The sequence below is a fragment of the Takifugu flavidus genome, chromosome 12 (assembly GCF_003711565.1).
Source record: "Takifugu flavidus isolate HTHZ2018 chromosome 12, ASM371156v2, whole genome shotgun sequence".
Classification (NCBI taxonomy): domain Eukaryota; kingdom Metazoa; phylum Chordata; class Actinopteri; order Tetraodontiformes; family Tetraodontidae; genus Takifugu; species Takifugu flavidus.
In genome coordinates, this window is record NC_079531.1 from 13049272 (window position 1) to 13075611 (window position 26340).

The 26340-nt window shown below is 43.0% G+C and overlaps 3 long non-coding RNA genes across 5 annotated transcripts; 2 read left to right on the plus strand and 1 right to left on the minus strand.

Moving 5' to 3' along the window:
* The first annotated feature begins 15450 nt into the window (after positions 1 to 15450).
* On the plus strand, positions 15451 to 17432 carry LOC130535492 (uncharacterized). The gene is made up of 2 exons (XR_008953144.1): positions 15451 to 16027; positions 16172 to 17432. It is a non-coding gene; the product is annotated as an uncharacterized LOC130535492 (long non-coding RNA).
* A 932-nt stretch (positions 17433 to 18364) lies between these two features.
* LOC130535480 (uncharacterized) lies at positions 18365 to 19611 on the plus strand. The gene is made up of 3 exons (XR_008953122.1): positions 18365 to 18569; positions 19088 to 19361; positions 19453 to 19611. It is a non-coding gene; the product is annotated as an uncharacterized LOC130535480 (long non-coding RNA).
* A 1503-nt stretch (positions 19612 to 21114) lies between these two features.
* LOC130535482 (uncharacterized) lies at positions 21115 to 22684 on the minus strand. Of its 3 annotated transcripts, none has more exons than XR_008953126.1 (3): positions 22436 to 22684; positions 21854 to 21941; positions 21115 to 21751 (listed from the first exon to the last, which is right to left on the minus strand). It is a non-coding gene; the product is annotated as an uncharacterized LOC130535482 (long non-coding RNA). The 3 variants fall into 3 exon arrangements; XR_008953127.1 differs by lacking the exon at positions 22436 to 22684 and adding an exon at positions 22071 to 22414; XR_008953125.1 differs by lacking the exon at positions 22436 to 22684 and having other exon boundaries at positions 21854 to 22414.
* Between the last annotated feature and the right edge of the window lie 3656 nt (positions 22685 to 26340).

Below are 26340 nucleotides of genomic sequence, written 5' to 3' on the forward strand. Positions count from 1 at the left end.
GAGCCATGGGCCTTGCCATGTCTCAACAGGAGGGATGGTGACGGTAGTACAATCACAGTTCTATGCAATAGGATTTCAATCTTTTTAAAAAAAATGTTTAAAGCATAGTCCTCAGAGAGGTATTAAGCCACTGAAAGGTAAAACATCTATACCGTCCTATCCTTTTCACAAAATTTGTATGGATTGCATTGAACTTAGTCCCTGTGAAGGAAAGAAATATTGCTTAGTGTGAATTGATCATTTTACTAGATGGATTGAAGTTTTTCCTACAGCAAAATTAGATGCAGTGACAGTGGCCAAAAGCGCTATGTAGAGAAATAATACCTAGATTTGGGGTTCCAAAAGTCATTTGGAGTGACAATGGATCACATTTTGTTTATGAAATAATTGACAGGGTGGGACAAATATTTAACATTAGTTTAAAGAATCATTGCTCATATCATCCACAGAATGCAGGCTTCATAGAGAGAGCAAATGGCACATTAAGTCAGGCTAAGAAGATGCATGGATGAACAGGAAAATCATGGATTTATTGTCCAGATTTAGTGGAATTGTGGATGCATATCACACCCCAAACAACCACAGGACTGTCACCATTTGAAATGATGTATGGCAGACCTTACGTCTTATCTCCATTCCAACAAAAGATGGGAGAGGATGAAGTAGAAATGACAGTTGCAGATTACATTAGAAAAATGCTGCAATCAAAAGATGTTCAAAGAATGAATAATCTGCCAGATATGCCTTTGCCTCCCCAGGAAGAAGATAACAGCGTTGACGTGGAAGATTATGTGGGGGTAAAGCACATTCGAAAAGCCAAGTTGAGTGAACCACGCTCGGAAGGTCCGTTCCAGATCCTGTTGAAGACACCCACAGCGGTGCGGATAGTGGAACGGCTCTCGTGGGTACATCTTTCCCACTGTAAGAAACAACGGACACTTCCAGGTGAAAACGAGGGAGTAGTGGCGGTTTGTCCGTAAACGGCTGACGGCCTTTATAGGTCCAGCAACGCCTGAACCCCGTCAGAACCTGAGAAGAGGAGAAAAAGAAATGAAGTTGTTCTTCCTGGTTGTGGTGAGAGCTGTTGCGGCAGGACTTGTGAGTTTCGGCCTTTGGAATTTCCAACAGGAGGGAGGTAATCAGGGACACAATATTACCATTTTTCACGACCATAAGGCGCACTGTATTAAAAGGCGCAGTCTCAGTTATGGGTGCTATTTCTGTATTTAAAACATACATAAGGCGCTCCGTATTATTAGGCGCATGCTGAAACATACAGTAAAAAATGACAACGGAAGTAAAACAGTGAGTTTCGACACATTTATTGAACAAAATATTTATTCTTCCACCACAAAACCATCAAAGTTTTCATCTTCTGTATCTGAATTAAACAGCTGCACTATTTCAGTGTCCAACATCCCAAATTCCTCTTCTTAATCACCTGAATCAGACTCACCGACCGTTTCCGGTTCAGCGTTAATTTTGTGAAAGCTCTTACAATACATGAAGACGGTATCATAGCCCATGCGTCTACAATCCACCCGCATATGGTGGCATAACTTGCCCGCCGCTGCCTCATAGTCTTTGTGAAGGAGTGTTCCCCTTCCATCATCCAGCGCTCTGTCCGTTTCCATGGCAGCCGAGAACCACGGTGAACGACGACTTCTCGTGTCATTTTTTTCTCCACTTTTTCTCCACTTTGATGTTAAAAGTCAGAGGGATCTCATCCATGTTGATAAATGTGGCTGGGCGCGGCTATCTTGTCGCGGCAGTAGGTGCGGAAGATGGCCAACTTCTCCTGGTATTCCGCTGGCAGCTGCTGCACAACATTTGTCCTTGCGCGTATGGAGAGATGCTGCCTCCTCATAAATCGAAAACACTAAGATTGCTCGATTGCCATTTTCAGCCGCATATTTGATGGCCTGCAGTTTAAAGTAAGCCTCATTCATACGCGTCTCACTTGACCAGCGCCATTTTAGGGGATCCTTACACGTAGGTGTGCCGCTAATTGATTGCAGAGCGTTTACCGTAGTGCACCCACCAAAGGCACACACAAGGCGCACCGTATTATAAGGCGCACCGTCGATTTTTGAGAAAATCTCAGTGTTTTAGGTGCGTCTTATAGTCGTGAAAATACGGTACTTTAGAGCGAAACAGCCGACATGCACGTACAAAACGTACTGTAGTCAATCACTTAGAACATTCATGGTTACATCCAAGTAGAGAATCGTCACATACCTACAGCTGAAACACATGGTGGCGCTATGCTAACTTCACGGCGCGCACCCAAAACCATTCAAATTGCTATGTATGATCAATGCTACCGGTCTCCGTACACACCCCACGGGAAACCGCCAAACCAATGAAGGACCCGGAAGGGCTTTGTTTTGTCCACGTAGGAGTGGGCAAAAGGGGAGTGTATGGGATTCGATTAATAAATGGAACACAGTACATGCATAAAAATTGCACTCAAGAACCCTGAGAGAAATGGTGGGAAAGATTGAGCAATACAAAATCCCCGTGCAGATTATGGGTAATCACACACACTGTTATCCGTGAGAAGGTCAGACACAACTAGGATCGCAACATGCTGGCACTTGCAGGATCATTGATACACCCTGCAAGGTAACAAAAGATCCATACTGGAAACAAAGTGCGACACTGATTTACCGACCATCCTGTCTAAGGCGAACCGACTACAGTTACACAGCCTGTAATGAAGAACGTGTCCAAGATTGGCATTGTGGTTCCGATATGTTTAACAAGACAACACAATCGTGCCCAAGTTGCTATAATTGCAATTGTAGTTATTCACAAGGTGCACCAGGACAGAATTTGTGGCTTTGTGGACACAACACGTATGCTCACCTACCCGCAAACTGGTCAGGAGTGTGCCCTCCGGTCCACCTCAGTGATCACACAGTCATAATTTATGCTGCTAATGCTAGAACCATTCCACAGTTGCATCGCAGGAGAGATTTAAATATAGATTTCAAACCACATGACTCAGTGTGGGGAACAGATGTACTGCAAGAGTTTAAACACTGGACAGAGGGACAAAAGGTTGCTATAAGTCTGTTCCCTTGGGTAGGTGTGGCAAAGAACATATTGAGATTAGAAACAAGTGATTACAGACTGAAAGTGTTCACTAATTTGACAAAGGTTGCTCTTACAGGAGTTCAAGAAGAACTGACTGTGCTGAGATTAATGACTCTGCGGAATGGATGGCCTTAGATCTATTGACAGCATCTGGAGGAGGAGTTTGCATGATGGTAGGAGATTACTGTTGTGTCCCAGTATAACCAGTCATTTATCCTTGCTGTCCCAGTATGACCATACGTTATATCCTCTCTGTCCCAGTATAATCTGTCGTTTATCCTCTGTCCTAGTATAACCAGACCATATATCCTCTCTGTCCCAGTATAACCAGTCTTTTGTCCTCTCAGTTCAAGTATAACAAGTCATTTATCCTCTTTGTCCCAGTCTAACCAGTCATTTACCAGTCTGTCCCAGTCCCCATGTATCCTCTCTGTTCCAGTGTATCTAGTCAATTGTTCTCTCTGCCAGTATAACCAGTCAGTTACCCTCCTTGTCCCAGGATAAGCAGTCACTATCTTCTCTCTCCCAGTATAACCAGTCATTTTTCCTCTCTGTCCCAGTCTAACTAGTTATTTTTCCTCTCTATGCTATTTTAATTCGTCATTCACGCTCTCTCTCCCAATCTAACCAGTCAGTTACCCTCTCTGTTGCCGTTTAATCAGTCATTTACCTTTTCTTTCCCAGTCTCCATGTATCCTCTCTGTTCCAGTGTATCTCGTCATTTGTCCACTTACTGTCTTACTGTTAATTACTGTTGCACATTTATCCCAGAAAATGATGCTGATGGCCAGTTGATAGATAGCACATTGAAGAATTTGACCAAATTACAGAAGGCAATGATTGACGACGGCAGTCCCCCATTAGAATGGTTTACGAACAAGATTTTAAGATGAAGGGAACTGTTGTTCAAATCAAATCAAATCAATCTTTATTTATATAGCATCTTATACAATCAAAATTGTTTCAAGGCGCATTCCAGAATCCCAGGGCCTAACCCCAGACAAGCAACAGTGGCAAGGAAAAACTCCCCTTTAACAGGAAGAAACCTTGAGCAGGACCAGGCTCATGTAGGGGGACTCTCCTGCTGATGGCCGGCTGGGTAGAGAGGAGAGGAGAGGAGAGGAGAGGAGAGGAGAGGAGAGGAGAGGAGAGGAGAGGAGAGGGAGGGGGAAGAGGAGAGGAGAGGAGAGGAGAGGAGGGGAGAGGAGAAGGGGAAGGAGAGGGAGGGGGAGAGGATAGGAGATGAGAGGGAGAGGAGAGGCACAGAAACACACACAAAAATACACTATGCAACGGGTCAGCGGGACCGGAGGTCATCATGCAGCTCCGAAGGCGGCGATACCTGTAAATAAATAGAGGGGGGGGGAGGAGAAGCAGAAAAACTACATAAGAATCAGCATAACTAGTCTGCTTGATGAGGAGGAGGAAAGGAGAGGAAACCATGACCCAGTGGGGTGACAGAGACCTGTCAGGTGATCATGTTTCCGGACCCCGGCAGCCTTGGCCTATAACAACATAGCTAAGATGTTAACGTAATGATTAGACACCCCCCTAAGTATGATAATTTGTCTGTCTATGATAATAACTGGAACTACAGAATTAACAACAATAAGCTTTTTCGAAGAGGTAGGTTTTAAGTTTGATCTTAAAAGTAGCGATGGAGTCAGCCTCCCGTACCTGGACAGGGAGCTGGTTCCATAGCAGGGGGGCCTGGTAGCTAAATGCTCGGCCCCCCATTCTACTCCTAGAAACTCTGGGAACCACAAGTAGACCAGCATTCTGAGAGCGGAGCGGTCTATTGGGCTGATAAGGTATCACTAGGTCCTCCAGGTAGGATGGAGCTAGGCCTCTGAGGACCTTGCAGGTCAAAAGAAGGGTTTTAAAAATTATTCTAAATTTAACGGGCAGCCAATGAAGCGATGCCATAACAGGAGTTATGTGATCTCTTTTGTCAATACCTGTCAGAACTCTGGCTGCAGCATTTTGGATCAACTGGAGGCTTCTTAAAGAGTTGTTTGGACACCCTAATAATAAAGAACTACAATAGTCCAGCATGGAAGTAACAAATGCATGGACTAACTTTTCAGCATCATGCCGCGTCAGTAGCTTCCTGATCTTTGTGATGTTCCTCAGGTGAAAAAAGGCACTTCTAGAGACTAATTTAATGTGTGAGTTGAAGGAGAGATTTTGATCAAAAGTTACTCCTAGATTCCTCACAGAGAGACTAGATGCTAAGGATATACCATCTAGAGTGATAATGTGATCTAATCTATCCCTGAGAGGTTCAGGACCAACCACCATGACCTCAGTTTTTCCTGGGTTAAGGAGGAGGAAATTTGAAGACATTCAGGACTTTATGTCTTTAAGACAGGTCTGGAGCTTCACTAACTTCTCTGTCTCCTCTGGTTTCATGGACAAATAAAGCTGAGTGTCATCAGCATAACAATGAAAATTTATCCCATGCTGCCGAATAATGTTCCCTAAGAGAAGCATGTACAAGGTGAAGAGGATTGGTCCAAGTACAGAACCTTGAGGAACTCCATGGCTAACCCTACTGTATGAGGAGGGAACGCCGTGGACATGGGCAAACTGGTATCTATCAGATAAGTATGATCTAAACCAGTCTAGTGCTTGGAGAACCTGTATGTTCCCACAGTCAGCACATCTGGTGATGGTCCAGTTGTTGGGATGGCCTGGTTGGCTTTCTCTCTGATAGCTAGAACTTTATCAGTGAAGAAGCTCATGAAGTCTTCACCACTAAGGGAACAAGGGATACGTGGATCTAAAACACTGTGACTCTTAGTTAATTTGGCCACAGTGCTGAAAAGAAACCTGGGGTTGCTCTAATTTTCCTCAATTAAAGAAGAGAAATAAGCTGTTCTAGCCTTGCGAAGGGCCTTTTTTTAAACTAATAGACAGTCTTTCCAGGCTACATGATAGCTGTCTATTTTACGAGAATGCCACTTCCTTTCCAGTCTTAGCACTTTCTGCTTGAGGGTCCTGATATGTGAATTATACCAGGGGGCACACCTCCTCTGATTTACTATTTTCTTTTTCAGGGGGGCAACAGAATCAAGCGTGATTCTCAGTGAGGTTGCTGCACCTTCCACAATAGAGTCATCCTCAGCAGGGCTAAGATTATAATGATTTATCCCTGGGGAAACACACAGTGGTCCTGGGATTAGCACAGGGATTGCTTCCTTAAACTTAGCTACAGCATTATCTGAAAGACATCTGCTATAGTAAGACTTTGTTCTGAGCATAGAAGAATCCTTAATCATAAATGTGAAAGTGATCAAAGAATGGTCTGACAGGAGTGGGTTGTTAAGAAACACTGACACATGTTCTACCTCAACACCATAAGTCAGAACTAGATCTAGGGTGTGGTTGAAGCTATGAGTTGGTTGGTTTATCTGCTGGAGGAAACCAACTGACTCAAGTAATGTAATGAAGCCATTTCTAAAGCTGTCATTTACAACGTCTGCATGAATATTAAAGTATCCAATGATAATGACTTTGTCCGTTCTAAGGACCAAGTCAGATAAGAAATCAGAGAACTCAGACAGGAACTCTGAATGTGGCCCAGCAGGGGGGCGATATACAACTACAAACAGAAATGGCTTTTCTGTCTTCCAGTTCAGATGGGTGATGCCAAGAGTCAGGCTTTCAAATGAACTGAAGCCATGTTTTGGTCTGGGATTAATTAATATAATTAAATAAATATTATTTATTTATTTATTTCTTATTTTATTATATTTTTATTATCTTTAATAGGTTTGATGGGGTGAAATGGTGGTGGGAAATTTTGTAGATGCTGTAGATCTTTGGAGATGCTAATTTCCCTGGTGGACACCCCCTAAAGGGATCAATAAAGTACTCTTGAATCTTGAATCTTGAATAACTTGGAGTGATAGATTGCTGCCACTCCCCCTCCTCGACCAGTAACACATGGGATATGATCATTAAGATGGGTAGGAGGAGTAGATTCATTTAACCTAACATTGTCCTCCTCCTGAAGCCAGGTCTCAGTAAGACAAAATAAATCAAAGTGATGATCAGCTATCAGGTCTTGTACTAACAGCGATTTACACAAAATAAATCTAATATTTAACAGTCCACACTTAATAGTGATATTAGTTTCTCCAACTTGTGCTTTGGGATTAATTTTAATAAGTTTATGGTGATTGACCGCTCCCCTGCTCTGTGCTTGGTGTACTTTTAACCGTGGAACAGAGACTACCTCTATAGTGTTAAATATATTATTGTTGGCGGATGAGGGTTCTATGGAAGCAGCAGAGAGGTGTGTAAGACTACAGCTCTGCATCTTGGTCTGGACCCTGGATTGTCAGGTCACTTTGGGTCTAATAAAATTAGCCAAATTACTAGAAATCAGAGAAGCACCATCCTGTGTGGGATGGACACATCTCTCCTAATCAGACCAGGTTGTCCCCAAAAAGTGCTCCAATTATCTATAAAGGCCACCTGGTTTTCGGGGCACCACCGTGACAACCAGCGACGAAGCGACGACATGCGGCTAAACATCTCATCGCTGGCCAGATTGGGGCGGGGACCAGAGAATGCTACAGAGTCCGACATAGTTTTTGCGTAGTTACACACCGACTCCAAGTTAATTTTGGTGACCTCCGACTGACGAAGCCAGGTGTCGTTGGCTCCGACGTGAATAATAACTTTACCAAATTTACGTTTACGTCTCGCCAGCAGCCGTAAATTTGCTTCTATGTCGCCCGCTCTGGCCTCCGGAATGCACTTGACTATTGTCACTGGAGTCGGCTTCACGTAGCGCAAAACAGAGTCGCCAATTACCAGGGTCGGTTTCTCAGCAGGTGTGTCGCTGAGTGGGGAAAAACGGTTAGCCACGGGAAGCGGGTGGTGGTGCACCGTGGGCTTTTGGTTTGGACTACGCTTCCTGCGAACCGTCACCCAGCCACCCTGGCTAGCCGGCTGCTCGGCTGCTGCCGGGGGACCGCTAGCTGAAGCTACGCTAGGTGGCTCCGCAGCAGCTAGCTTCTCCTGGCTACCTGACGCAACTCCAGCTAACTCCAAGCTGCGGAACCGCGTCTCAAGCTCGCTAAGTCTCGCCTCCTTAGCCATAAATAAACTACACTTTCTGCACCTATTCCCATCACTAAGGGAGGCAGAGGAGTAACTAAACATTTCACATGCTGAACAGACAAAGACACCGGGTGAAACAGACGGTGAGGCCATGCTAACGCTAATAATCGACGAAGCCCTGTATTTGTTTAATATGGGTTGTTTCTCACTGTTGATATCAGGTGCCTAGAATGTCCCAAGTGTTCAAAATTTTAAGTAAAGTGAATACAACACACCAAGTGTTCAATATTAAGTGAATACAACACCCCGTGCACAATGCAACGAACGAACGATTGAGAAGACAAGAAGTGACACAATACGTTACGTTACGTTGTTCAAGATAGGGGCAGTAATAGGGATAGTACTGATAGTATTAGTCATATTAGATTGTTGTATAGTACCTCTTGTTCGGGGTTGCATTGATCGTCATGATTTAATGATAAATAGGAGGGAAATGTGAAAATAATTATTATATTGTTATCATTGAAATGCATTTGTAAGTTTAGCACCTAAGTGCATGAAGAAGAAACAGAGTGTTTTTCACCTCTCTTGATTTAGTATACTCCAGAGCACCAGCTTTACTGTGAGATTGTTATCTGAAAACCTAAAAGCATCTTGGGAGGAGGTGAAAATTCCATATGGATAATGAGCTGATGTGAATAAAGGAAGGAAGTTTGCAGAGCGACGGAGGGTGTTCCAGAGTGAACTACTGCTTGCTCTCCCTTGCAAAATACCTGTGTTTTTATCTTTTGTTGATTAACACAGGGTTTTACTGGGTTGCTCTGTTTCAACTCTAACATGAGCGATGGCGATTTGCCGCCTCCGAGTATCGATCAGAGGACCAGAGCAGGGCAGCTCTGGCCTGAGTCCATGTCTGACGACACCGGCGGATCTTTGTCCAAGGAACCCCACCAATATCTCTGCGGCCGTATGTCAATGGTCCTCTGCACACCAGGATGGCAGGTGAGGCAGGAATTGTGGGCCCACTGGAGATCATTAGACCACAGGGAGGGGGGAACGAAGAGCCGGTTCTCCAGACATGTGCTGGGCCCCAGCTGACCCTCCTGTGCGGCCTTGACTCTCTTTTCAATCTCCCACATGAGAGGAGAGACAATATGAGATGTGGGGAGGATGGTGTCTTGCCACTGGCTGTCACAGTGGTGCCCCGAAAACCAGGTGTCCTTTGTAGACAATCGGAACAGGTTTTGGGGAAAACCTGGTCGGAGAGACGGTGTCCATCCGACCCGGGATGGTGCCTCCCTCATTTCTAGTAACTTGGCCAATTATATTAGGCCCAAAGTGACCTTACAAACCAGGGTCCAGACCAGGATGCAGAGTTGTAGTCTTACACACCTCTCTGCTGTTTCCGTAGAACCCTCCTCCACCAACATATTTAACACCATAGAGGTAGTCTGTGTTACACGATTAAAAGTTCACCAAGCAAAGAGAAAGGGAGAGGTCAATCGCCATAATCTTATTAAAATTAATACCAAAGCACAAATTGGAGAAACTAACATCACAATTAAGTGTGGACTATTAAATATTAGATCTCTTTTGTGTAAATCCCTGTTAGTCCACGATAGTGGATCATCACATTGATTTATTTGTCTATTTGTCTAACTGAGACCTGGCTTCAGGAGGAGGAGTATGTTAGGTTAAATGAATGTACTCCACCGACCCATCTTAATTATCATATTCCTCGTGTTACTGGTCGAGGGGGGGGGGGGGGGGGGGGAGTGGCAGCAATCTATCACTCCAAGTTATTAATTAATCCTAGACCAAAATATGGTTCCAGTTCATGACTCTTGGCATCACCCATCTGAACTGGAAGGCAGAAAACCCACTTTTGTTTGTAATTGTATATCGGCCCCCTGCTGGGCCACATTCAGAGTTCCTATCTGAGTTCTCTGATTTCTTATCTGACTTGGTCCTTAGAACGGACAAAGTCATTATTGGTGACTTTAACATACATATAGACGTTATAAATGGCAGCTTTAGAAATGGCTTCATTGCATTACTTGAGTCAGTTGGTTTCCTCCAGCAGATAAACCAACCAACTCATAGCTTCAACCACACCCTAGATCTAGTTCTGACTTATGGTGTTGAGGTAGAACATGTGTCAGTGTTCCCTCAGAACCTACTCCTGTCAGATCATTCATTGATCACTTTTACATTTATAATTAAGGATTCTTCTATGCTCAGAACTCAGTCTTACTATAGTAGATGCCTTTCAGATAATTCTGTACCAAAGCATAAATAGGAGAAACTAACAGCACAATTAAATGTGGACTATTACATATTAGATCTCTTTTGTGTAAATCCCTGTTAGTGCATGACCTGATAGCGGATCATCACATTGATTTCTGTCTTACTGAGACCTGGCTTCAGGACGAGGAGTACGGTAACTTAAATGAATCTACTCCTCCTACCCATCTTAATTATCCTATTCCTCCAGAAGCCACTCCTGTCAGATCATTCTTTGATCACATTTACATTTCTGATTAAGAATTCTTCTATGTTCAGAATACAGTCTTACTATAGCAGATGTATTTCAGATACTGCTATATCTAAGTTTAAGGAAGTGTTCCCTGTGCTGATCCCAGGTCCTTAGAATGGACAAAGTCCTTATTATTGGAGATTTTAAGATTTATATAGACGTTATAAATGACAGCTTCAGAAATGGCTTCCTTTCATTACTTAAGTCAGTTGGTTTCCTCGAGCAGATAGATCAACCAACTCATAGCTTCAACCACAGCCTTGATCTAGTTCTGACTTATGGTGTTGAGGTAGAACATGTGTCAATGTTCCCTCGGAACCCACTCCTGTCAGACCATTCTTGGATCACTTTTACATTTATGATCCCTGCGTTGAACCCAGGACCACTTCTCCAGGGATCAATCATTATAATCTTAGCCCTGCAGAGGTTGACTCTATTGCTGAAGGTGCAGCAACCTCACTGAGAATCAAGCTTGATTCTGTTGCCCCCCTGAAAAAGAAAATAGTAATTCAGAGTAGGTGTGCCCCCTGGTATAATTCACACATTAGGACCCTCAAGCAGAAAGTGCAAAGACTAGAAAGGAAGTGGTATTGTTGTGAAATATATAGCTATCATATAGCCTAGAAAGACTGTCTGTTAGATTTCAAAAAGGCCCTCCATTAGGATAGGACAGCTTTTTTCTTCTTTAATTGAAGAAAACAACCCCAGGTTTCTTTTCAGCACTGTGGCCAAATTAACAAAAAACCGCAGTGTTTTGGATCCACGTATCCCTTTTTCCCTTTGTGGTGAAGACTTCATGAGCTTCTTCACTGATAAAGTTCTAGTTAACAGAGAAAAAGCTAACCAGGCCATCCCAACAACTGGACCATCACCAGATGTGCTGACTGTGGGAACATACAGGTTCTCCATTGAGCACTTAAACTCCTTCACCCCTACATATTTTTCTGAGGCCTCTTCGCTAATTCAGAAATCCAAGTCCACCCTGTGTCTTTTAGATCCCATCCCAACACACCTGTTGAAGGATGTTTTAACAATGATAGTGTAGTATCTGAAGCCTGTGTATCTATTTCTGCAGGCCTTGACTTCTGTAGGACCCCAACTTGTTTTTCAGCCAACCTGGCCCCATGTCACATATGCGCCAGATGTGTATTATCACCTATGTCTGATGGATGTCCTGTTTTTTCCTGTATGAGCAGCTGCTAATGAGGATGTGCTCCGGCTCTTGATAGTTCTTCTTATGAGGAGGAGTACCATGAGGCCTCCCACCTACTTCCATTTTTGGAACTAACTGAGCTCTGTGCCATTGGGTTTGATATACTGTGTTGTGATGTCATCAGAGAAGAATGTGTTTACTTGACTGTATAAGAAGGGGCTATCGAACTAAGCACTTCGGAGATCTTCACCATTCAGACCACGAAATCTCCCTCGGGCAAACTGCAGTGTCCGAGAGACACTTGAGTCTTCTCTCCAATAAATATCTCTTATAACCAAATTGGTGTCTGCAAAGAAGCCTTCCTCATCAGCATCTCTCAACTACCATAAAAAGAAATTTACCACAAAATTGGCATCACGAACAGGATCGGTTGTGGCTCTCTTCTTCTCCATCTGCTTCCTCTGATCAACTCCTGCTCCAAGCCGGCAAGTAAAGTGAATATTTTTTCACATATTGGGCTGCTGGTTAGTTCAATTAAGCTTTTGGGGGAGTAATTTAGACACAACTTAAAAATCATTAGTGTGGGTGTACATTTTTGTGCTGATGTTGGGGAACACTTCTTCTAAATTTTTTCAATTTGACCTTTTTTTGTTTTGTTCAAGACTGAAGTATTGGCTCTGGAGGAGAGACAGGCCATAAGATTTAATTGCACTGCTCACTTCAGCTAAAAGGAACAGCTGATTCTGAATTTATCTTATTCAGTCTGTACACTGTGTTATGTACAGGAAGTGGCATTTAAACGTGTGGACACTATGAATGTGTCGGTGTTTTGGCCGGGTAATGTTGTTATAGTTTTACTAGCAGTGGAGCAGGACAACTGTCCCAAAGTCCTGTGTGCCCCTTGGGAGTACTCAGGCCAGCCTCTATTGAGTGGCTGGAAATATGGGATTAATACTTGGTATGGATGTCCTCTCTGGCGTGGCTGACGAGTATGTTTCAAGACATTTTTTAATCAGGTACCCACTTTTCAGGGATGTAAATTTAGTTTGGGCAGTCATAAGAACTGTGGTTTATGGTAGCAGTGCTGGGCATGCTTTAATAGGTTTAAATCTGCCTATGCAGATTGTGTGTGCGTGTGCGTAAGTGCGTAACCGGATCCTGTCACTGTGTTTTGTTTAACTCCCCTTCCCGTCTTTCTCTCTCCCTCTCTCTCCCTCTGTCCTCGTGAGATTGATTTTTGGGGGACCTTCTCATAGTTTGTTTAATAAAAGAGAGAGAAAGAAAAAGAAGAAAATCGCTTTTGTACCTCAGATAGAACGTTTGAGATTTTATCTGAAGCTAAAGAGGACCTAAGAGTGGTCCTCGTCATGAAAAAAACATCATATATGTTTGTGTTGAGACAAAGAAAACTAGGTCTGGTCCAGCAGGACTGCATGGTTCTCAAGCATATACATACACACACACGCACATGTGCATGTATGCTGGAGTGGTGGTGAACAAAGAAAGGCCTAGAAATATTAAAGTTTCTCCTTGCAGGTTTACATGTCTATGTAATATCTTTAGAGAACTTTATTTAAATTGATTTAGAAAAATTAATTTCATCCGTTGTTGGTTAATTTTAGACCTTTGGGTCTTAGGGTGTGGCTCACACTATACAGCTATATATTGGGCCTGCAATCAGCTGCTAGCTTCGGGGTAGTGAGAACAGATGCTCACTCTCTGACTATCAGAAGTGAACAGGAAGTGGTTCTTGACTTCAAGAGGTGGAGCTAGTTGGCTCCCTCAAGGAGTGAGGCGGAGAGTCCCTCCTCACTCAACTCCTTCTCACTTTCTAAAGTGACAGCTTTTATCAGAAGAAGAAACGGAACACACATTTGCTCTCTTCTTCCTAAAACAGCGTTGAATTGTTGAATGCATGTTGGGATTTTAAGAAGAGAAATATACTAGGGGATAAATGAAACAGGTTTATTGAGAACAACTATAAGGCGACGGCAGAGGGACTGAACTAGATATCCAGTAGGGATTGAGGGTCGTTCAGTCAAGAAATCTCCACCCAAATACATAAAAACTGATAAATAAAGTGCAAACATGGGCAACCAACATTCCACAAAAGGTGCTGAATTTGAAATTCCAGCATCATGTAAACATATGGAAGACAAATATCCAGGTTCATGCTCACATGTTCAACTGTGGATGACTATGTTCGATTGGGATGGTAACTTAGACAGGCCAGGCAATATTACAAAATTAAAAGAAGATTTAATAGAATATGGAAAGAAACATCCAAAAGTAAATATAGGGTTGACACAATGTCACCTCTGGCTCACTGACTCAAAATATAGAAGAGAAAAACAAAATCAAGAAAAGGAGAAACAAAAAAGAAAAAGAGAAAAACAAGAACCCCTTTTACCCATCACTGAGTGCATACGTGAGAGAGGAGGACAACGAAACAGGAGGCAGAAGTCAATTGATAAACGTGCCTCCCCCGTATGTTCCTCCACCTCTTGTTCCACCAGCTCCCCCTCAGGCGGTCCCATTGGACCCGCCCGGAACCTTAGCCCCCCTGGCTCCGAACACTAATCCCTTTTTGGGCCCCTCGCCATCGGGAGCCCAGTGCAGAAATTACCATATGCAGGACAACACTGTGCAGATGTACCCAATGGTCCAGGGTGCAAACCCACAAGCTGGTGTGCAGGGTCAAGAACCTACTCTCTTGGTGTATAGAACCTGGACTCCAGAAGACTGTAAAAAAGCTTGTGATGGCATAACCTCGCCCCAAATGGATGTAGAGTTGTGCATCCAAGACATAAGACAGTTACTAGGAAGTTACCATACTAACGGTACTGAAACACAGCAAGTCCTCATGTGCATTAATGGCAAGAAATGGGGCACTGTTAGAGGAGATTGGATCCCAGTTGATCCAGCTACTCAACAACCATGGCAGCCTGGCAGCCAAGAACTAAATGAGAGACTTGATAGACTGTACGAGCGCATGCAAACTACTTTTAACAGATGAGCTGACTACAGCACCATTACGGCCACGAGACAAAAGACTGACGAAAGTTTTGAAGACTATAGTATCAGAATGAAAGATGTGTTCCGGAAGAATACTGGAATTCCGTATGCAGAAGAACCAGAAGGTCCCTACCAACAGCAGTTAAAGCAAGCTATACATGGGGGATCAAAACCAAAAATAAAAGCCTGGGTAGAGAGACAGTTAGTTGATTTCGGAATCTGTCCCCTAAACCGCTATGAACAACATGTCATGCATGCTGAAAGGCAATGTCAAAAGAGTAAGAATCAATTGACAGGTATGTTTTTCAATGCCAACCCTGTCCCAAGCCGAGGCCGGGGGCCTGGGCGAGGCCGAGGAGGAAGGGGAGGAGGAGGCAATTCCCGTGAAAATGATCAGTGTCGTTATTGTAAAAATTATGGATAGTGGGAACGTGACTGCAGAAAGAAACAACGTGACCAGAGAAACAATAGAGGACAGCAGCAAGGTTCTAATCTACCCCAGCAATGACTAGAACCGGAAAAAGATATCACAAAAATTAAAACAAATCAGGGCACAAAAATTGACCAAGGCTGTTTCCGAAACCACACACTCGTTCCCTATTCACTACTCACTACATGGGGGACATGGATTGAGTGAACTACGTAGCGCACTCAATTCAAAATTAGCTTTCGGACACCACGGACACTACGGACACTACGGCGCACGTAAAATGACGTAATGTTGTCGCATAATAATAATGAACCGTTCCCCGGGAAAAGTGGCCAGGTCCATTTAATTATTTTAACCCATCCGAAACATACCCAAACACATTCAGCGCTTGTTTCTTTGAAAGTGCAATATTTTACCCTATTATTATCTTTATATAATAATAATAGATTAAAATATTAATGTCAATAACAATAACATAACACTTCCTTATTACCTCAAATAATTAGTGTCCGGTGACATTTTCGCGCCATGACATGATGGTACATTCTCAAATATCTATATAAGTAATACAGGAATTTTACATACAGGAATTTTACATCACAAAATGGCTCCAGAACTGCTTTTCATTGTCTTTAGTATTCTTTTGCTGTGATCCCGCCGTCTGGTGAGGAACAGACGCGTCCGAAGGGCAATTTTGGCTCTAAGATCCAGATATCAAACTGTAAGTGAGGGAGGGGGGGGGAAACATTTGATGGTAGATTGATTTCCACATTTATGTGTTATTTTAAGATGATCATATTGTATCAAACAGCACAGTGGAAAATTGCCTTTAAAAAAAACAACAACAACTTTGTTTTACCAACAGAACGAGCAACCATCACAGTATTGTGTGCAGAACAGGCATGTTCCATTGCTGGCGATGTACATTGATGGCCAAACTGACCTCCGCCCAGACTTCCGTCTCTCTCGGTCAACGGTGGCCAAACTCATCGATGTCCTGCGCTCACCGTTTGACCATGGCTGGGGTCTGGAAGTGGAGGTTTTAGTGTACCTTTTCTGGCTGGCAAGCGCAACCTCTTACCGTGTGGTGTCAAGGGGATTTTCAATTCCACGGTCCACAGTCTTTGACATTGTTCACAGGATGTCAGACAAAGTTCTGTCCCTGAAGAATCGGACCATCAAATTTCCAAGTCTGGTAGACATTCCGAATATTGCTGCTGGATTTCAGCGCCTGTCGGGATCACCGGCTCTTCAAAATGTGGTGGGCAGCATTGACGGGTGCCACATTAGAATTAAGCCCCCAGGTGCACATGCTCAGTGTTATTTCAACAGGAAGCTTTTCTATTCCATCCAGCTGCAAGCAGTGTGTGACCACCAGGGCCTTTTTATAGACATTTTTACTGGCTACCCAGGCTCAGTCCATGAGAAACAGCCCTCTGTATGTTCAGGGACTGTACCCACCTGAGGGATATTGTATAGTTGGGGATGGTGGCTATCCCTGTATGTCCAGGCCTATAGCCCTGGTTACACCGTACAGGGAGCCAGTGGCGAATATGATGGTGGCCAGGTTCAACAGACATCATGCAAAAGCCCGTTCTGTGATAGAACGGGCATTTGGCATTATGAAGACCAGATGGCGGGCAATATTTTTTAAAGCTCTGGAGGTGAAGCCTGCATTTGCCACCAAGGTCATTGCATGCTGCACCATTCTGCACAATGTGTGCTTGCAGAATGGTGACAGCATGGACCCCTCAAAAGATGCACTTGGGTCAGATGACACTGGTCAAATGCAGCCAGACCTACAATGTGGAGAGCAAATTCGGAACAGACTCGCTGCTGCCCTGTCAGCACCAACCCACCTCCCACCAGCTCTCCAAGAGCATGATTACATTTAGGACTGGTCTTTATAATCCAGCGTTTTGGAGCATGATGTCTGTTGAACCTAGCTGGTTCCTCTTAATTTGAAAGACTTTTGTGTTCCATTTTTGTAAATAGTTATTAAATAATCCAAATTGGATAAATGCAATTTCTTTATGTGTGTGTTTATGTAAATAGTTTTCATTTCAAAATCAAAAACTGTATCAATTAAATTTACACTTTGAATAAAGCATTTGTTATCAACCATATGATGCGAAGAAAGCAATCTTTGATGGAAGTTAACTTGATTTAAACAATTTAATATTACCAACAGAACAGTACAATTATACAATTTAATACACTCTAAAAAAAGACCGTGAAATGTACATAAAAACACTGTAAAATCCCTACAAAAAAATCTGTAAACCCAAATACATATATTTTTTGTTTAAATCACTGTGAAATTTTGTAAACTATTAAACAGAATTTTTTGTTAGATTTACTACAACAATATGTGATTTAAATGGAATTTATTTGTTAAAATGACAAATATTGGTAAAAGAAACCGGGAAATACTGCAATACTCATAACAAAGCAACTTTGATAAATTGACGTGCAAATATTGCAAAAACTATTGTTTTAGTCTTTTTTTAAATACAAAAACTATATGTTATTCCCTTCACAAGTTTGTTCTTTTACCAAAATTATTCCTTTTAACATTGATGAAATTATGTTAATTGAGGTCAACCAAATGTGATTTCACACAAAATTTCATTGTAACATGAAACCGTTTACTGCCCATCTATTTATATTTTAAAAAAATATAAAACTTATAATGACATTGTTTTTAGTAGCCTATTGTACTGTTCAATCTTAATCCTTGCTTTATATATTTTTTTGTCTTTAAATTTGAATGCATTACAGCCCATTATTATTATTGATGTAATAATAATAACAGCAACAATAACAACAACAATTATTTTATTATATTTATATAATAATATTTATTTATATAATAATTCAAATAGAAAGCCAATACCGGTACAATATTCATAATACTGTACTCGTATGGGCAGTGCATCGTCATCACTGGCTAATCGACCTAACAGCGCCTCTCTCGAGGCTGATACCTGTGCAATAAAGCCGCCTCCTTCCGATACTTATATTTTTGAGTTTAAAATTGCGCGGGTTAAGCTCGTCTCTGATTGGATAATAATGGAAAGACGTGAAAGGCGCGAGCTCCTCGTTGACGGACACAACTGACACCACTCGCGAACGGGTCGGAACAGAGCAGAAATCGCAGAAATTTCTCATTTCAAAAGATTTTACTAAAAATCGACACACTACATACAAGATTTTGCAGGGTCTATAGTGACTGCGCAATTGGAAAGTCTAAAGTTTGCACGGTAAGTTTTCTTACTTTCTTTGGGAGACCTAGCAAAAATGTGTGCTAATAGCAAATGGCTTAAGTTAGCAATTCTCCATATTTCAGTACATCAGTTCGTAATTATTAAGCAGAAAGAGACAGACAAACACTTGAAATTTTAAAAATGATCACCTGTGTCTTTTGTAAAAAGAAATTGGTTACGTTAAGTTGCTATGTGCAACATTGCAGAGTGCATCGGAATGAGTCACGCTGTCTTTTCAAATGTGTTGGCGCCAACTGTAATAAAACCTTTATTACTTACTCGGCTTTCAAGGGCCATTTTTACCGTGTGCACAATATACTTGAGCCACAAGCTGTTTCTGTTGTTGCGGATTTAAAATGTGCGGTTTCATTGTGTGTCCGCCATTTTCAAACAGTGAAAGAGCTAGTGTCACACTTAAAGGATCACATTGGAGAAGGCAGGTCTGTGTCATGTCCAGTAAGTGGTTGTAAGCACGTTTTTACAAAAAAATCCACATTTACTTCTCACATGTGTAGGAATCATAAAGAATGGATTTGAAGGGGAAAAGGCTTCTCAACTACTTGACCACAGTTTGTGTCCGCAAGAGATTCCATCAGACTTATGCAAGGCTTCAGAGGATGCGGGGACAGCAGAGTGGCTGCTCAGAAGATGTGAAGGAGATGCTGCTGCTTCTGCTCAGCTACTTTGATGAGAAGGAGGAGTCCATGTTCTTCCATGTAGATGATACATGTCTGGCAGAAGAGGTTGAGCTAGGGCAGGTGCCTCTGACACCCACTATTATTGTCTGTGGTAAGTCTCTTGCATATGTGTCTGAATTTGTTATGTGAGTGACTGAGCTATGACCACCACACACTTATTAATATAACCTGTTAAATTATAGGCCAGTCCTGCTATTCCTCAACAAGGTACATGCTGAGTCTGGATCGGAACCTTGTCAACACAAACATCTCTTCCTTCATTTCTGCATTGTGGCTAATGTTTGGGAGCTACTACTGTTTCAACATCCATTATCCATCTGAGCTGCTGCTTCTACACTGGAGTTTCTTCAAAGGTGAGTAAACATTTCCTGGGACCTGGAGTCCAGACTGCACCCAGAGCCAAGGCCAAGAGTCAGACCCAGACTAAGAGCCGTAATCACACCTGGTCTTGGTGTGGGTCTGATTCTCGGCCTTGGCTCTGGGTGCAGCATTGGTTTTGATATGACTTTGAGTGGCTCGGCTCAGACTCAGACTCAGATGTTTGTTTATATGGTGTGTGTATTCATTCATTCCTGTAGTCTTCTTTTAACTCATTAAAATGCTTAATATGTTTTATATGCTTTTATTCTACAGGTGTTTTTTCTTGATAAACCCAGAAAAAGGAACCAAAGTAGAGAATAAAAACTCAAAGCGTTGTCTCAACGTGAACCCTCGAGTTCTGACCCTAATACAGGATCTCGCTTATCATGAGTGGCGTGAAGGCTAAACAAGGACTCTGATGACTCCTAGAGAAGAGGTGCTGTTAATTTTCACTTTGTTAAATGTACAACATGCAAGTTTTTAAAGGTGCATTTTGTAATTTTCTATGAAGAGGTTCTGCCACCTGCTTGTTGTCCTTGTTATCCAACAATGTTCCACAGTATTGTAAAAATCTTGTCTATCTTCAATTACTCAAATAGAATATGTTTTAGCAAAAAATAACACAGATAAAGTATGACCTGTAACTCTGTCTGTTCAGCAGTTAAAAAGAGCCAATGCTTGAAAGTTCTTTGTGTTGGGGTCCAGGGTTGTGTTGCTGGTTTCTTCCTGCAGTGGCGTGGAGGAGCCACTCATCAGCCACGGCTGGCGCCGCATGCAGACGCACCTGCGGGCTCTCTTCAATCTACCGTACCATTTAAGGACAGAACTCCTGTGTGTTGTGGCTTTGATGCTTTGTTCTGCCTGTTCCCTTGCGTCTTCCCTGCTTGTTCGAGGTCTCCATGTCGTCTGCTGGACCTGCGAACGTTCACCGGTCCTGCGGAACGGCACAGGGACCTCGACCGTGCGGGGAGACACCAAGGACACAAAGGCAGTCCTCCTGGACTGCAGGAATCTCAGGAGTCCGATTCTGCACATTCACAGATCCAGCAGACGACATGGAGACCTCGAACAAGCAGGGAAGATAGCATGTAGATTGAAGAGAGCCCGCAGGTGCGTCTGCCTGCGGCGCCAGCCGTGGCTGATGAGTGGCTCCTCCAAGCAACTGCAGGAAGAAACCAGCAACACAACCCTGGACCCCAACTTCTTTGCATGCTCTATATTTTGAAAAAATGAATCTAATTGTTTGCAACTAATCACAATGGCTGTTCAATAAATTTCCTAAAAGTGATATTCTCTTGTCTTTTATCATGATGTATTTTTGCATTTTTTGGTGTAGTTCTAATCATTTTAAACTGATTATTAAAACATACAGCTACTGCATATAATGAGTAGCTTGTATGTATAATATACAGAACAGCTCCATTTAACATGCAAAGTTTTACTGTTCTACCAGTTTAAATCGTTTTTTGCCTGGTAGTTCCACGTTAATTTTACAATTTATTGACGCATAATAAGTAGTTACATGTAAAAAGTACAGGAAATGATCTATTTATATACAACAATGATCCATGAAATTGATAGATTTTTTTGTAGAATTAACAGTTCAGCCTTGGCATTCACTGTAAAACCATTTACATATTTTCTTTGTAAATTTATTTACTGTCCTGTTGGTTTTTTTACAGGAATTCTCTGGTAACCCCAGCTGCCAGCGTTTTCCTGTAAAAACGACGGTCTTTTTCTAACAGTGTATATACTTTTTTACATTTTTTCTTTGATTTTCTCTAAGAGATCTAAAAGTCTCTCATCCCTGGCTTCCTCTTGTGTTGCCCTTTCCTCGGCCCTCTCCAGCAGCTCCAGGATCCTATCACGCCGCTGGCGCTTGCGTGTTGCTGGCCCTGGTTGCTCCTCCTCTGTCCCTGACTCACCATCAGGTCTCTCCGGGACTGAATGTGAGGAGCCTGACGTAGAATGGCCCTCCCCCCAGGCTGAGGCAACGAGGCATGGGGGCCGAATGGAGGGCCTGCCACCTATTGCCTCATCCATGAGCGGGAACTATTTCCATTTGTCAGCTGTGACCTCCCCAGACTCAGTCCCAGACCCTGATGGTGGTCTCCAAAGCTCCTACAAATAGGGAATAAGTGAATAATTCAAACAGTAATGCAACATTTCCTATAATTATTAGTCTGTTACATTTAGACCAAATTTAAAGCAATTATTACAAACCTTGTAGGTTTTTTTAAGGTTCTCCCACTTTTTGGCTGCTCGTGCTGGAGTCAGCTTTCCAGTGAGGCCAATTTCCCTCAGCACAGCTCTACAAATTGGAACAAGGACATAAACAAATTGCAGAAGTCCATCAGTTTAGTTTCTGGATTGTGATCACACCAGATTCCAAGTTACAGCAATACAATACAGTATTTAATAACATTTTGCCACCACCCACTCCCATCCTGCTGCAGCAGAAAACCTCTTCCCGGAGAAGAGATGGTCCTTCTCCATCCGGCATCGGATCATCATATTTATATCATCGTCACTCCTTTAAGAAATCAATTCAAGCCATCAGTCTGCGTTATATTAATACCACTCCTACAGTACCTTAAATTTGCATTTGAAATGCACCGACTCTAGTACGGCAGAATTAAAGCGGTACGTAATCTAATAAGATGCTTATAGTCGCGTATAAATAAATAAAGGCAAAAAACATTTAAAATGGAGGCAGCAATGTTCAACTAAAGTGAAAGAATTTTACGCTCTAGTAAGATATGTGAAACAAATACCATATAATAATAATAACATAAAATTACATACATTTGTACGTCATGTCTGCTCGTTTACCCGCCATCGACAGATTACCACGTGATACCGTAAAGCCTGATGGGATATATTACCGAGTCCAGGTGCATCGGTTGTACACTACTTTTTGCAGTGCATTGTGGGATACATTGAGTGCACTCGCGATGCTCACTAAGAATTCGGACACTATTTCAAAATGGCGTCCACGCGATTGAGTGCACTATGTAGGGTATAGGGGGTGGTTTCGGACACAGCCCAAATTGAAAAAGATGACTTAGATGTTTCAGATTTAGAAACCATCTTCCTGTTTGCTGAAGGCAAGCCAGAAATACAACTGACCGTGTTAGGCAATTCTTTAACATTCCTAGTAGACACGGGTGCAGGTAAATCAGTAATTAGAGATCCAATCGCCCTGAAGCCAACCTCTACACAGATTTTTGTGAGATCAGCAAATGGTCTCGTAACGAAAGAAAAAATGTCAGCCCCTGTAGATGTTTGTGACCCTGTAAGTGGAATCACACTTAAAGCCCCTTTTGTGATCTCCACCACACGTCCCATAAATCTATTAGGAAGAGATCTTATCTCTCGGCTCCAGTTAATGATTCGCACCACAGCCGAAGGGATGTGCTCTGTAGATAGAATGGTTAATCTGTGGGTAAGAGAAGGAGAGACGTGCAGTAAATACTGGTCACTCGATATTCCTGAAAAGCAGCCCCCTCCATTCTCTGACTACTTACAACCTGAAGCCCAGCTCCACAATCAAGCTGACTTGCATGTAACCATGCACATGGAGCGCACAGGTGAATTCTGTAAATCAGACTCACAAGGCACACTAAGCTATGCAGAGCAGTTTGCTAAACTTAAAGATCCACAAATGGTTGTAATTATGCATCTATATGTGTGTGGTCAGACGGCTGTCTGTACAGCAGGAAGCCTTTCCGCCGAAGCAGCAGCGCTATTCAAAGTGTCAGGCTCTGTACCACATGTTTCTATTGCTAAACCGCTTAAGAAAAGATGGCAAGACTTGGGATGTGACGCAAAACACTGGAGCAGCCTGCCCTATAAGCCTAAGGGTGAGGTTGATTTTAATGATCAGTTCCAGGTGTGGCGTATTCCCCTTAAGACGTTGTTGCTGACTCATCCAGCAATGCACCTCATAGACCAGAGTTAATGAAACAAAAACATCTTCCTCACGCAGGAGGAAGAGGAGAAGCTGAAAGAGCTTCCCCCTGAACTATGGTCAGAAGGACCTGCGGATGTAGGTCCTATACAAGGAGCAGAACCTGTAAAAATAATCACTAAATCATATTATAGACCATTCCAGAGACAATATCCCCTTAAGACCGACGCACAGAAGAGTATTGTTCCGATATTTAACTCACTGCTTAAAGCAGGTGTCATCAGAGAGTGTCCTGAATCTCCTGTAAATACACCCCTATTTCCAGTAAGGAAGGCACCACCATCTACCGGCTGGCGGATGGTGCAAGACCTGCAAGCTGTAAACGCTGCAGTGGTCCCTAGGTCTCCCTTAGTCGCAGACCCACACACTCTGCTGAACCACTTAAACCCTGAACGTCAGTGGTACACTGTGATAGATGTATCCAATGCATTTTTCTCTGTACCAGTACATCCTGACAGCCAGTTTTGGTTTGCATTTATGTTTCAAGGACGAAGGTACACCTGGACAAGGTTACCTCAGGGCTACTGTGAGAGTCCCACAATCTTTTCTCAGGTAATGATGTCATCATTAGCTAAGTTTAAACCGCCATGTTGAAGTCAAATCTTCGTCTACGTGGATGACATCCTCATGGTGTCAAAAACAGAGGGAGATTGTTGGTCAGACACGCTAGCATTGCTACACTGGCTAGCCGCTCAAGGCCATAAATTAACCAAAAGCAAACTGCAACTGGTGAAGCAGGAAGTGGTTTATCTGGGCCATGTTCTGACACAATGGTAGAGCTATTCTCGAGTCGAGGAAAACAGCAGTGCTTGATGCCCCGAAACCAAAAACAAAGAAGCAGATGATGTCGTTCTTAGGATTAGTAAACTTTTGCAGATCATGGATCTTAGACTATGCGAAAATAACTGCCCCTTTACAAGCATTGATGTATGATAACCCCTTCGCAATGACCGATGCATTAACATGGACCCCTGAAGCTGAAGAAGCACTTACACATACAAAACAGGCCCTTGTAGGTGCTGGAGTGTTAAAGCTGCCCGACTATCAGAAGCCTTTTGAGCAGGTCGTTGACTGCAAGGGTGATTTTATGACTTTAGTTTTATTGCAAAAGCACGGAGATAAGAGGCAGCCAGTAGCCTATTACTCCCACAAGCTAGATCCCGTACCTTGTGCACTCCCGCCATGTGTTAAAGCAGTTGTGGCAGCGTCTGAGGCAGTAAAGTGGTGCTATATCAGGAGCTAACTTTGCTAGTTCCACATGCAGTGTCAATACTGCTACTACTGTTGTGAATCTTCTCCTGGTGGTTGCCGAGATGTGTTGATGAGGAAGGAAACTTCGCAGACACCGACTTGGTTATCAAAGATGTTTATTGGAGAGAACAGTCAGCCATCAATCGGACGCTGCAGCATGCCCGAGGGAGGTCTCGAGGTCCCGATGGTGAAGAACTCCGAGGAGTCTACCTCGATACCTCCTTCTTATAGAGTCCAGTAAACACATTCTTTTCTGATGACCTCACGCTATACCGTATGGTCAACTCAATGGTGTGTTGTTCAGTTATGACCAAAAAAGGGAATAGTGTAGATGCTTCATGCTATACATCCTCCTAGTGAGAGGTACCAGGGGCCCACAGGTTCCTGTAGAAGGAAGAAGGGCACCGGACACACATGTGGAGGATGTCCTGATATTGTGCTTAGGTTGGCAGTTAAACACATTAAGGCCTTACAGACGTAAAGCCTGCATAGAACAGGTCAGATACTACACTACAAAGTAAGATAGCGTTCCTGTCGCCTGCACGTCATCTTTCCTGCATGGCAGTGTTGCTGTCTCAGCCGAATCTGACAATTTGTCGCTGCACGAACCTAAACCCAGCAACGCTGCTACCCACCGCAGAAGAGGGACACCAGCACAACTGTCTGGATGAGGTCTCCACCACAGTCCTGCCGCGACCAGATCTCAGTGATGTCGCGTTGACTACAGGACAGACACTCTTTGTGGATGGATCATCAAGAAAGGATTACTGTGGACGTACTAGAACTGCCTATGCAGTAGTCACAGCAACTGAGGTGGTGGAGGCGAAATCACTTCCCTCCTCCTATTCTGCTCAAGCGGCAGAACTTGTCGCGTTCACACGTGCCTGTGAACTAAGTAAAGGACAGGATGTTACCATCTACACAGATAGTCAATATGCATTTTCCACGCTGTTTGTGTTTGCTCAACAATGGAATTTGAGACGGATGAAAACGTTGACGGGCAAACCGGTCATGCATGCAGAACTGTTAAAAAAAATTATTGGCTGCAGTACAGCAGCCACGCAAAATAGCTGTATGTAAATGCACTGCACACACTAACAACACAGACACAGTCTCACAACACAATGCCTTTGCTGACAAAGCTGCAGCAAATAACAACACACTTCTTGATAATGATGAGGAATCATTTACCTTAGAATCTGCGGAAAACGACATTCTAAAAGAAATGCAACAAAGTGCTCCAGAAAAGACCATGTGGAAGAAGCGAGGATCCAAACTGGATGATTAAGGACTGTTAACCATAGGCAATAAACAAATCCTCCCCCAGAATATGCATAAATGGGCAGCATTAGTGAGCCATGGGCCATGCCATGTCTCAACAGGAGGGATGGTACAGATGGTTAATGAACATTATTACACTATAGGATTTCACACATATTCAAAAAAATGTTGTTTACAATGTGCTATTTGTGTAAAACACAGCCCACAG